Here is a 13704-nt window from a genome sequence, read left to right as displayed (position 1 = left end):
GCACACACATTCGTGTGATGTGCACAGCACAGTTGTTCAATGCAAATATTGCATGTTTTGCCAAAAGCATTGCAGGCAATATAACCTCTTATGTTATTTATTTATCTATTTAAAAATGCATTGTTAGTCAGTCATAGAAGTAGTAGTTGTCATCAAAAGTGACTGAGCCTCATGTGAATGAACTTCTTGTGAAGGTATTTTGGTGACTTGTGTCACAGTAATAAACACCAGTGTCCTCAGGCTGCAGATTCAGCCCTGTTAATTCCACTCTGCTGGTTGCAGTCAGTGTCCGGTAGCTGAACTTGTTTCTTAGAGCATTGTTGTGGTAAAAATCTCCTCCACCCCATCGAACCAAGATCAAGTTCATTGCTGCTCCTTGGCGCTGTCTGATCCAGCCTGTAGTCAGAGAATAACCACAAACCTGACAGGTGAGGTGATGGTCAAAGACTGTCCAGGCTGCATGGACATTAAATCAGGCTTACTGAGATTGACACGATGTACACCTGTTGAAATAAGAAACAGATATTAGCTTAATCATGAATTTGATCATTCAGTGTTTCTGGAATCTTTCTAGATGACTGAAAACTCCTCACAGGATGCAGCTGCTGGCAGCAGTAATGCAGCCACAGAGAACATGATGGAAGCAGAGGAGGGAACAAAGCCCACTTTACATTGTGATTTTTAACAGGACATGAAAATTTTGATCAGTCTTTCAACACAACTAACCACGTTATTTACCTGCTAAACCAGCTGAAATATTATATCTGCAAATACATTGAAATCTCCCACAAAAATAGCTTTCAGTTTAGCTCCACTTGTGTGAGATTTTCGCTCACGATATGTTGATCATGACACCTCGATGTACATATCTCAGCAAGTTACCAATAAAGATAAAAGTGACAAGAAACGACTTTTTAGCAAAAATCTAACTATTCTCACTTGCTTTTTGCCTTTGAACTTTGCCTTTAACTCTCGGGAGTATTAAATAAAACTTTTCACCACTGGACTGACCACCTGGCTTCCCTGTGGGCTGATGGTGATTGAAGGCAAGTTTTCTTTTTTGTTTTTTATTTTTTAACTGAGCTCTTAGCATTTGCAATGGCACAATGGTATGAGTTATGATACCTATTGGTTCAGAAAACGGGTAGATTGGCCCATTAGACATGATTGATTCTGAGCTGGATCAGTCAAAGGCGATGCCCCTCCCTCTTGGACCACAGCTGTTATCAATTAATCAATCAATCACACAGATGGTGGAGGTGGCGGCAGCAGTGGAGGGGAAGGGGAGGCAGAAGGAGAAGAGACCCTCAGGTAGGAAGTGATGAAGTGAATCTACCTGGCTCAGATAGAAATTAAGTTTGGGGGAACTTTATTTTCTTCTTGCTGTAATTGCAAGTAGCTGTGCATGCTAGCTAGCTAGTTAGCATGATGGGCTTTCTCCACTGCTGGGTGGTTTGGCTGAAGTTATATCAGTGATAATGATCTCAGTCTGGGGGCAGAGGGTGCGGCTGTCCCGGGCCCAAGGTGGGGCCCACCGCCAGACTAATGCCGAACAAAAAAAAAATAATAACAACAACCTGAACGCCAGCCGCCTGAAATAATGAACAAGGCCAGACTCTCAAACCTCACTTTGAAGAGGGATATTGTCATTGATAAGAACCAGGCAGCTGAAAGGTTTGCGAAGATGAAGGAGATAAAGATGGTGCCGTGTGTTATGAGGCTACGCTACTCAGTATAGTTCCGGAATATGTTCGAGATTGGCATGTTCAAACAGTTGGACTTTTTTTTATTTTGGACATTTTGGACTCTGGATATTTCGTATTGTCTGCAGTGGATTTTTTTTCCCGCTGGTTTGGATACATTCTTGTTGGCAGTTTTCCTGGATCGGATTCAAACTTCCCATCACTGGACGAAAACATCATCAGTAAGTCCTTCCATATTCATTGTGATGACACAGACTAGGATTGCCATAGATGCTGGCTGTCTGGTATTGTTTTCATAGCTGTTTGTGTTGTGGATCGCCGTGTCTGCTTGGTTATTGCATTAACACAGGCCACACACGTTGCTTCTTCACTTGTTGTCTTGTCTGGGTTGATCATGAGTGACTCGATGCAGGTTATTAAGACTGTATGGTATCCAAAATCCCTGTATGTCGTTGACCTTCTGTCCATCGTTTCCCACCCTGTTGGTTTAGTCTGCTTTATGTTTTAACCTTTATCTGAGTAATTAAAAAGTAAAGTCCAAGGCGCTGACCATGGTTCTGAAACGGTGCACCCTGTGCTGCACAACGTATGCACACTCCGTTTTGCCTTTGTGTCTCCGTTTCCCTTTATGAAGGCAACTAATTGATCAGCTGTGTCATGACAAGCTGTCATGTTAATGTCTGGCCGTTTATGAAGCAAATTGAGTCTCTTTGTTGATCTATCATTTTATTTTATATTCTGATGGGTCAAAGTGTGAGACTTTCTTTTTATTTTTGAAGCTATAGCCGTTCATTCAGTCCATTTCTGGCAGCAGCCAACTGAAGCTCAGATCAAGATTAGATCCATAATGTGGATTGTCAACAAGTGAAATAGCCAATGAGCTATCAGGGCTCATTACAAGTCCCCGCCCCCTCCGCAATGTGACACTGGCTCCAAGCCTCACTGTAGTGTTCAACTCATATTTTACTCAGAATAGTTAAATATAGTCTTTATTGGTTAGATAGTTTCAGTCTTGAATTGATATGGGTGCACCATGTAGTATTTTTTACTCAGAAACGGCTAAAGATCAAAAATGTCCACATAAAATCAGCAGAACATCTGCAGCAGCTTCTGAGGAAGTACAGCCAGCTCTGTGCTCTCTCACACAGAGCATTTGTGTCAGCAGTCCAGTCCAGGTGGTCTTTCCAGCTGTGCTCCCATGTGCTTAAATGTTCATCCAAAGTCAACACAGTACTGCCTCTATCAAGGTGGAGCACACCCACATCTGTTACTTTGTGTCTGAGGAGCAGAGTGTCAGTGGAGCTAAAATCCAACAACGTGATCGTCAGAGCACCACTGTGTGCCTCTGTCAAGGTGGAAGTGAGTTTGGAGGGTCAAACCTGTTAAAAAAAAAAAAAAAAGTTTGTCAGTTGGTTGATTCTCTCCTCATGTCCTTCATTGGTGGCTCTCCTCCTCATGCTGCAGCCGGTGACTGTAACTGCTCCAGACCTTTTAAAATGAATGTATTAAGAAATAAATAAATGAATCAGGCAATCAACCAAATAAACAGTAATTTTTGATATTTTTACAGTTGTTTGTTTTTTCAGGTTGCTGTGAGATCACAAGTTCAATTTACTTTGTGCCAGTTGTTTTTGAATTGTTCATTTGCAACTACAGAACAACTCGGTGTAAAATCCTCAAGGTTATGAACTGGATCAGTGTTTAGGGAATTTAGCACTCCCTGAAAGTCCAGCACTTACACAGTATCAATCTATCAGTTTAATATGAGGTGTAAGTTGATGCTAACATGAAGTGACATAATTATTTCAGTGTCGTACAGTTCTTTACGAAAGTGTGCACAGTCTTTGCTGATATCTACATTTCATTCCTGATGAATTTTAGTTGTTTTCTCCAGGACAGAGATAGAGACATTGTCCCAGAATGCAGCACTAACGGCTTCAACAACCTTCTCTTAACACTCAGCAACTTTTTAGGCAAACTGTTGTCAGGTATTGTCATAACTCAGTTCTAGTTTTTTAGTTCTTGCTTTTCTGCTGCTGGCTGCAAAACAAGTTGCCCCATGGGAATAATACTATCACTTCTTGACAGTTGATACATCTTGTTGAATTTTTTTTCAATGTGCTTTGCCGCAAATCCCACTCACCAACAACAAATTTGACATGAATTCAATCGACATGACATGTAGCTTAAATGACATCCAGACTTGAGTGTTTGCAAGATTAAATTCCAGTTTTGGAGATTTTGTGCTACTCAATAAATCCAGATGAGCTGGATGCAGGACAGGTGACATATCCATGGGTGGCAGTGATTGAAATATTCTTCATTTTGTTTGTTTATAAATGGCTGCACTGTCACACAGAAAGGTGTCAGGATTCAGTGCTTTTCTGTTGGTGTGTTTGGTCTGTGTCTCCCTTCCCCATCTGGTGTCCATACCCCTCTCTGGTTTCTCTCCTGTGATCGTCTTTAGTCCCTCCTGTTGTCTGTCTGTCTCACCTCGTGTTTCAGTCATCCTGTTAACCTTCTCGTCTCCTTTTTCCTTTCACAGGTGTATTTCGTATCATCATTCCTGTCTCTCTGTAATGGTTTGACTTTACCTCCCTGCCCTCTGTTACCCTACAGCCTCTTGTGTGGCCTTTCATAAACCTTTCAGAACTCCACCTTTATGTTTGTCTGCATTTGCATCCACCATGATCATGACAAAAGGTCATAATTCCCTAATGACAAACTCCAAATATGAAGTTCATTACTTTTTGGCAAAATGGATGTCCTAGTAGGCAACCAGGTTGAACTACACTGATGTTCCAAATGCAAATGGGTGTTGGTATTCAGAATATTTTATATGTTAACAAGCCCAAAGTTTGGCTATGATTAATTCACAGAATAAGTATGACCCTGTTAAGCCATGAACAAATCCTTGTTTGCACATAAACATTTTACTGTTAACTTGCCAAAAATGGAACAAAACCATGACATAAGATTCTTTATTTGAGAATCACTGGTCTGAGGGCTCCTCCTCCTGTTACAGTCGAGGTGCAGATGGGTTTTTGTAGAGGGGGAGGGCAGTCTTCTGTCACTGTGAGTACCTGGCACAGTAATACACAGCACTGTCTTCAGGCTGCATGTTCAGGCCTTTAAGAGTCACTGTGTTGCTGGAAGCATCCACATCAATTGTAAACTTGCTCTTGAGTGAGTCTTTATAGTGTGAGCCTCCAGTATATCTAATTCCAATCCACTCCAGTCCTTTTCCTGCAGGCTGTCTGATCCAACCAGTCCAGTAGCCGCTAACAGAATAAGACACCTGACAGGCGATGGTCAGGTCTTGACCCTGCTGTATTATCATAGAGGCAGGTTGTGTCAGCTGTTCACACTTCCCATCTGTTTGAAAAAAAGAAAAATAAAAGAAATATATCACTGAGCACTGAGCCATAAAATAACTGAAATATTTTGAAGACTCACAAGATCCAAATGCCAGCAACAAGAACAGAGCTGCAGTAAACATGATGTCTTGAAACTCAGTTGAAACTGATGAGATGTGAACGTCTTCCTGATGTCAGTGCTTTATGTATGTGACTGAAAAGGAAGAACACTGAATTTGCATATTGAATGCATGAATGTGGTTTAAATGACTATCAGGGTAGTAAAACAGTGACTTAAGATGAAAGACAATCAATCAATCAAATTTAAGTTGGTAACGCTTCCTTTTACAGTACGGTAATTACCATGTATTAACGTGGTAATTGCAGGGTAAGTACCATGTAATAAGGAGAAGTTATTGTAAAATTACCATGTAATTACAGGGTAACTATGTTGCTAATTACCTAGTACTTTCAGAGTAATTACCAAGCCAATTCCAGGCAAATACCAAGTAACTACCTGGTAGTAAGTATTAATTACTGGGTAATTATAATGTATATAGCAACTATGTCGGTAATTGCAAAGTACTTACTAAGTAATTGCTAAGTAATTACCATGTAATCATTGGGAAATGTAGACTTTTTACTAGGTATTACTAGGTACTGCTAGGTGTGTACGCTATATATTTCCCTATAAGTCAAGTGTTTTTTACTACTTACCTGGTAACTTCTTACTATTTCCCAGTAACTACAACATTTACCTGGTAATTACGGTTGAACTGTGGACTACTGCAAAAGGAAGTGAGGCCTGTTTCCACACTATTACCTGGTAACTACTTATTCGTTACCCAGGAACTGCAAAAATACCTACCTGGAAATTACATAGTTATTAAAGTGGATTTGTACTGTAAAAGGAAGTGAGGTCTGTTTCCATGTTATTACATGGTAATTACTCATTTATTACCCAGTAAATAGAAAAATATTTACCTGGAAATTACATAGTTATTAAAGTGGATTTGTACTGTAAAAGGAAGTGAGGTCTGTTTCCACGTTATTACATGGTAATTACTCATTTATTACCCAGTAAATAGAAAAAAATTTACCTGGAAATTACATAGTTATTAAAGTGGATTTGTACTGTAAAAGGAAGTGAGGTCTGTTTCCATGTTATTACCTGGTAATTACTCAGTATTTAGCCTGTTACTCGGAAACTTTCACATACCCCACACACTTGCACCAAAAATGCAGCAAACCCCATCAGTGTCTGTGATACAGTCTCTGAACAGCTCACTGTATCTGTCAGATCAGAGTTTCCATCAAAACCACCATCACCAGCCGTCAGATTACATGAAGATGAACGCATTATTATTACACTTCCTCACTCCAAACACTTCACTGTGACAGACATGCAAAACAAGAGAGCTGCCAAAGATAAACATTTTAATCAAATGGAGTTCAACTTCTTATAAAACAATTTACAAAACAGTGCACATTTTTAGCAGTCAGGCACCTTTTTTTTTTTAAGAAACAGAACAGATTTCTTTTGCAAAAAAACAAAATACAAATAACAGTGATAAACAATCACTATAAATCAACATTAATAAGTACACTGCTCCAGTCTTGTGAATTCACATCATGTGTTTTCTGCAGACCCGTCTGGTCTACAGGAACCCTTGATCTCCATCATCCCGAATACCCAGGACCGCCGTCGCCAGGTGTTGTCACGTTGTGCACGTCCAGACTTGTACCTCCCTCGGCGTGATGGAAACGAAGACAGCACAACTGTTCCTTCTTAATGCTCAGGGGTTATTCACTTTAACACCCAAACCCCAAACGTGAGAACTGAAAACATACAAATATACATATTAATAAACAGAAACTTACACAATAAAGAAATATACACATTGCATAAAACACAAATATCTTTAAACCTTCAAACATACACATGAAACCGACATTACAACCGAAACATTCACCCAAGCCTGAACCTCAGCCACCCAGCACCAGCTGCAGAGCTCCACACTACCACCACGATAATTAGGGACCGAGCCCCGGAGGGCAAGGTGGCCGCAGGCCACCTTGCCCGTAGGGCAAGGTCTCTATTGTTTTTCGTTCGTTTGTCGTTCTCGTTCTCTATTATTAGGGACCGAGCCCCGGAGGGCATGGTGGCCGCAGGCCACCATGCCCGTAGGGCAAGGTCTCTATTGTTATTCGTTCGTTTATTGTCGTCGTCGTTCTCTATTATTATACTAACGCCCAAATAAACGCGAATTTGACCCCCTAAACATGCACGAAAACTCACCAAAGTTGGCACGCACGTCATGACCGGCGAAAAATTTTATAAAATGGAAAAATTGACCCCATCTGCTCTCTAGCGCCATCTAGAAACAGTAAAACAGGCGCCACGGCCCACAGGAATGTCGCAGAGAGATCAAACCAACGTCGACGCGTTCGTCTCATCGAGATCTACATTTCACGCGCTGACACCTCTGACCTAAATCCAACAGGAAGTCCGCTATTTCCCTTTCAAAGTAAAATTTTGCTCAAAATCACTCCTCACGAAAAAATTATCTCCTCCGAGACCGTTTGTCGTACAGACATAAGAGTCACACGACGTGAAAGAGGACAAATTTCTCTACAAAAGTTGTGAACAACTTTGTCAAAAGTCTAACGGTATGGATTTTATTAGCGTACAAAGTTGGAAGTCTGAAATCCTGCCTTGCTCCGGCCCTCATCCGTTATAATGGGGAAAAAAGGAAAAAAGTCGCCTTTTTTCAGCACCTCGAACAAGTGGCGACTGTGGCTAAACCGTGACTCCTATCAACAAACCGAGCACACGCAAAGTTCCAGCAGGTTCTCCCGAACAAGATGATGTAACATAAGTGGGGAAAATATCATGTTATATGTATGTTTTCACAGGTAAGAAAAGGTGTGCGCTCTGCATTTTTTGTGCTCTCAGGTATAATGGAGCCGGATGGGGAAAAATCTCGCGCTTCTCACAAGCTGAGGCCTCTGGGGTCCAAACTAAAAGTCTGACTGCTCTGAAAGCCTCACCAACTGAAAGACAACAAATTTTCCTATCAAACGTGATATTTTTGGTTCAGTTATGCCAAACAGCAAAGGAACAAGGAGCAGTTGTTTCCCCAAAAAATACTTTTATTTTCTCCTCTCTCCACTCTAAATCACATTACCATATATGGGCATGCATTGCAGTTACACAGCTGACAGCAGCTGCCAATCAAACTCTGCCACTGATTGCCTTCATTCAGTGACTGTCAAAAGCAGCTGGGAGAAGCTAACAACTCCTTGTTATTTGATGACTGATGCCACCAGCTCCATGTTAATGGATGGAACATGCTAACAACTCAATGTTAGTGGATGGGAGATGCTAACTACTCCATGTTAGTGGATGGGAGATGCTAACTACTCCATGTTATTGGATGGGAGATGCTAACTTCTCTATGTTAGTGGATGGGAGATGCTAGCTACTCCATGTTAGTGGATGGGAGATGCTAACTACTCCATGTTAGTGGATGGGACATGCTAACAACTCCATGTTAGTGGATGACTGATGCCACCAGCTCCATGTTAATGGAAGGAACATGCTAAGAACTCTATGTTAGTGGATGGGAGATGCTAACTACTCCATGTTAGTGGATGGGAGATGCTAACTACTCCATGTTATTGGATGGGACATGCTAACTTCTCTATGTTTGTGGATGGGAGATGCTCGCTACTCCATGTTAGTGGATGGGAGATGCTAACTACTCCATGTTAGTGGATGGGACATGCTAACAACTCCATCTTCGTGGATGACAGATGCCAACAGCTCCATGTTAGTGGATGGGAGATGCTAACTACTTCATGTTAGTGGATGGGAGATGCTAACTACTCCATGTTAGTGGATGACAGATGCTAACTACTCCATGTTAGTGGATGGGAGATGCTAACAGCTCCATATTAGTGGATGGGAGATGCTAACAGCTCCATGTTAGTGGATGGGAGATGCTTACACCTACATGTTAGTGGATGGGAGATGCTAACTACTCCATGTTAGTGGATGACACATGCTAACTACTCCATGTTCGTGGATGGGAGATGCTAACAGCTCCATATTAGTGGATGGGAGATGCTAAGTACTCCATGTTAGTGGATGGGAAATGCTAACTACTCCATGTCAGTGGATGGGAGATGCTAGCTACTCCATGTTAGTGGATGGGAGATGCTAACAACTCCATGTCAGTGGATGGGAGATGCTAACTACTCCATGTTAGTGGATGGGAGATGCTAATAACTCGCATTATAGGGGTTGGACGTCTCAGTCCTGGGCCAGCAAGGAGGCTCGGTCCCGACCAATGCCGCTTGCGGCTTTAATTATACTAACGCCCAAATAAACGCCAATTTGACCCCCTAAACATGCACGAAAACTCACCAAATTTGGCACACACATCCGGATCGGCGAAAAATTCGATAAAATGGAAAAAAAACCAGCATCTGCTCTATAGCGCCACCTAGATCCCGAAAAACGTCTAAAACAGACGCTACGGCCCGCAGGAATGTCGTAGAGAGATCAAACCAACACTCACGCGTTCGTCTCATCAAGATCTACATTTCACGTGCTCACACCCCTGACCTAAATCCAACAGGAAGTCCGCTATTTCCCTTTCAAAGTAAAATTTTGATCAAAATCACTCCTCACGAAAAAATTATCTCCTCCGAGACCGTTTGTCGCACAGACATAAGAGTCACACGACGTGAAAGAGGACACATTTCTCTACAAAAGTTGTGAACAACTTTGTCAAAAGTCTGACGGTGTGGATTTTATTAGCGTACAAAGTTGGAAGTCTGAAATCCTGCCTTGCTCCGGCCCTCATCCGTTATAATGGGGAAAAAAGGAAAAAAGTCGCCTTTTTTCAGCACCTCGAACAAGTGGCGACTGCGGCTAAACCGTGACTCCTATCAACAAACCGAGCACATGGAAAGTTCCAGCAGGTTCTCCCGAACAAGATGATGTAACATAAGTGGGGAAAATATCATGTTATATGTATGTTTTCACAGGTAAGAAAAGGTGTGCGCTCTGCATTTTTTTTGTTCTCAGTTATAATGGAGCCGGATGGGGAAAAATCTCGCGGTTCTCACAAGCTGAGGCCTCTGAGGTCCAAACTAAACGTCTGACTGCTCTGAAAGCCTCACCAACTGAAAGAAAACAAATTTTCCTATCAAACGTGATATTTTTTGTTCAGTTAGGCCAAACAGCAAAGGAACAAGGAGCAGTTGTTTCCCCAAAAAAGACTTTTATTTTCTCCTTTCTCCACTCTAACTCACATTACCATATATGGGTATGCATTGCAGTTACACAGCTGACAGCAGCTGTCAATCAAACTCTGCCACTGATTGCCTTCATTCAGTGACTCTCAAAAGCAGATGGGAGAAGCTAACAACTCCATGTTAGTGGATGGAACATGCTAACAACTCCATGTTAGTGGATGAGTGATGCCACCAGCTCCATGTTAATGGATGGAACATGCTAAGAACTCCATGTTAGTGGATGGGAGATGCTAGCTACTCCATGTTAGTGGATGGGAGATGCTAACTACTCCATGTTAGTGGATGGGCGATGCTAACTACTCCATGTTAGTGGATGGAAGATGCTAACTACTCCATGTTAGTGGATGGGAGATGCTAACAATTCCATGTTAGTGGATGGGAGATGCTAACTACTCCATGTTAGTGGATGGGAGATGCTAACTTCTCCATGTTAGTGGATGGGAGATGCTAACTACTCCATGTTAGTGGATGGGAGATGCTAACTAATCCAGATTAGTGGATGGGACATGCTAAAAACTCCATGTTAGTGGATGGGAGATGCTAACTACTCCATGTTAGTGGATGGGAGATGCTAACAGCTCAATGTTCGCGGATGGGAGAAGCTAACAACTCCATGTTAGTGGATGGGGATGCTAACTACTCAATGATCGTGGATGGGAGATGCTAACTACCCCATGTTAGTGGATGGAAGATGCTAACTACTCCATGTTAGTGGATGGGAGATGCTAACTACTCCATGTTAGTGGATGACAGATGCTAACAGCTACATGTTAGTGAATGGGACATGCTAACTACTCCATGTTAGTGGATGGGACATGCTAACAACTCTGTGTTAATGGAAGACAGATTCTAACAGCTTCATGTTAGTGGGTGGACGTCTCAGTCGCTGGCCGGCCGGGAGGCTCGGTCCCGACCAATGCCGCTTGCGGCTTTAATGATCAATAAAACACCAAGCAACACGGAAATATACACACCTCACTGGCTGCTTCACATTGTAAGCCGTTTGTTTTTGTTCTTTTTACATACTTTTTGGAGCGTTTTCCCTCTCTCCACGTTTGTGTGCACCACTTAATGTGGTCCTACCCGGAACGTCTGCAGAGGGTTAGTTCCGCCACTCGGTGATATTTATATTTAATTAAATTTCGGTTCTACCTCGACTGAGAGAAAGCTTATTTATGGCAGAACGTCTGCAGACACTTGGTGATATGGTGATATTTATATTTAATTAAATTTCGGTTCCTACTCTAATGAGAGAAAGCGTGTTTACGGCGGAACGTTCCGGGTAGGACCACATTAAGTGATGCACAGATAAACGCGGAGAGAGAAAATAAGAACAAAAAACTCCGTGAAAAGAGCAAAAACAAACGGCTTACCTCCTTTACAATGTGAAGCAGCCAGCGAGGTGTGTATATTTTCGTTTTTCTTGGAGTTTTATTGATCATTATCATGGTGGTAGTGTGGAGCTCTGCAGCTGGTGCTGGGTGGCTGTGGTTCAGGCTTGGGTGGATATTTCGATTGTAATGTCGGTTTCATGTGCATATTTGAAGGTTTAAAGATATTTGTGTTTTGTGCAATGTGTATATTTGTTTATTGTGTAAGTTTCTGTTTATTAAAATGTATATTTGTATGTTTTCAGTTCTCACGTTTGGGGTTTGGGTGTTAAAGTGAATAACCCCTGAGCATTAAGAAGGAACAGTTGTGCTGTCCTCGTTTCCATCACGCCGAGGGAGGTACAAGTCTGGACGTGGACAACGTGACAACACCTGGCAACGGCGGTCCTGGGTATTCGGGATGATGGAGATCAAGGGTTCCTGTAGACCAGACGGGTCTGCAGAAAACACATGATGTGAATTCACAAGACTGGAGCAGTGTACTTATTAATGTTGATTTATAGTGATTGTTTATCACTGTTATTTGTATTTTGTTTTTTGCAAAAGAAATCTGTTCTGTTTCTTAAAAAAAAAAAAAGGTGCCTGACTGCTAAAAATGTGCACTGTTTTGTAAATTGCTTTATAAGAAGTTGAACTCCATTTGATTAAAACGTTTATCTTTGGCAGCTCTCTTGTTTTGCATGTCTGTCACAGTGAGGTGTTTGGAGTGAGGAAGTGTAATAATAATGCGTTCATCTTCATGTAATCTGATGGCTGGTGATGGTGGTTTTGATGGAAACTCTGATCTCCTGACAGATACAGTGAGCTGTTCAGAGACTGTATCACAGACACTGATGGGGTTTGCTGCATTTTTGGTGCAAGTGTGTGGGGTATGTGAAAGTTTCCGAGTAACAGGCTAAATACTGAGTAATTACCAGGTAATAACATGGAAACAGACCTCACTTCCTTTTACAGTACAAATCCACTTTAATAACTATGTAATTTCCAGGTAAATATTTTTCTATTTACTGGGTAATAAATGAGTAATTACCATGTAATAACATGGAAACGGACCTCACTTCCTTTTAAAGTCCAAATCCACTTTAATAACTATGTAATTTCCAGGTAGGTATTTTTGCAGTTCCTGGGTAACGAATAAGTAGTTACCAGGTAATAGTGTGGAAACAGGCCTCACTTCCTTTTGCAGTAGTCTACAGTTCAACCGTAATTACCAGGTAAATGTTGTAGTTACTGAGAAATACTAAGAAGTTACCAGGTAAGTAGTAAAAAACACTTAACTAATAGGGAAATACATAGCGTACACACCTAGCAGTACCTAGTAATACCTAGTAAAAAGTCTACATTTCCCAATGATTACATGGTAATTACTTAGCAATTACTTAGTAAGTACTTGGCAATTACCGACATAGTTGCTATATACATTATAATTACCCAGTAATTAATACTTACGACCAGGTAGTTACTTGGTATTTGCCTAGAATTGGCTTGGTAATTACTCTAAAAGTACTAGGTAATTAGAAACATAGTTACCCTGTAATTACATGGTAATTTTACAATAACTTCTCCTTATTACATGGTACTTACCCTGCAATTACCACGTTAATACATGGTAATTACCGTACTGTAAAAGGAAGCGTTACCTTTAAGTTTTAAAATGATGCCTAAAGTGAGTAAAACGCAACTCTAAGTGCTTCACGAGGGCTTGTTAAAAATATTTTTAAATGAGAAATATGTGAAGCGTATACTCATACACACACGTGCATTCATATGTGTGAATGCCTAACTCATACAATACATGCACTCACATATGAGTAAACATCAAGACTAATAAAATTTCACCAACTTAAATTAGGGAGGGGAAGTCGATATATGATCATGGAAATGTTGTCAATTGTAGCCCTTTCATTTCATAACTGCAACATAAACTAC

This window comes from Salarias fasciatus, chromosome 4, assembly GCF_902148845.1.
Source record: "Salarias fasciatus chromosome 4, fSalaFa1.1, whole genome shotgun sequence".
In the NCBI taxonomy this organism is placed as follows: Eukaryota; Metazoa; Chordata; class Actinopteri; order Blenniiformes; family Blenniidae; genus Salarias; species Salarias fasciatus.
This window is presented reverse-complemented; position numbering follows the sequence as displayed.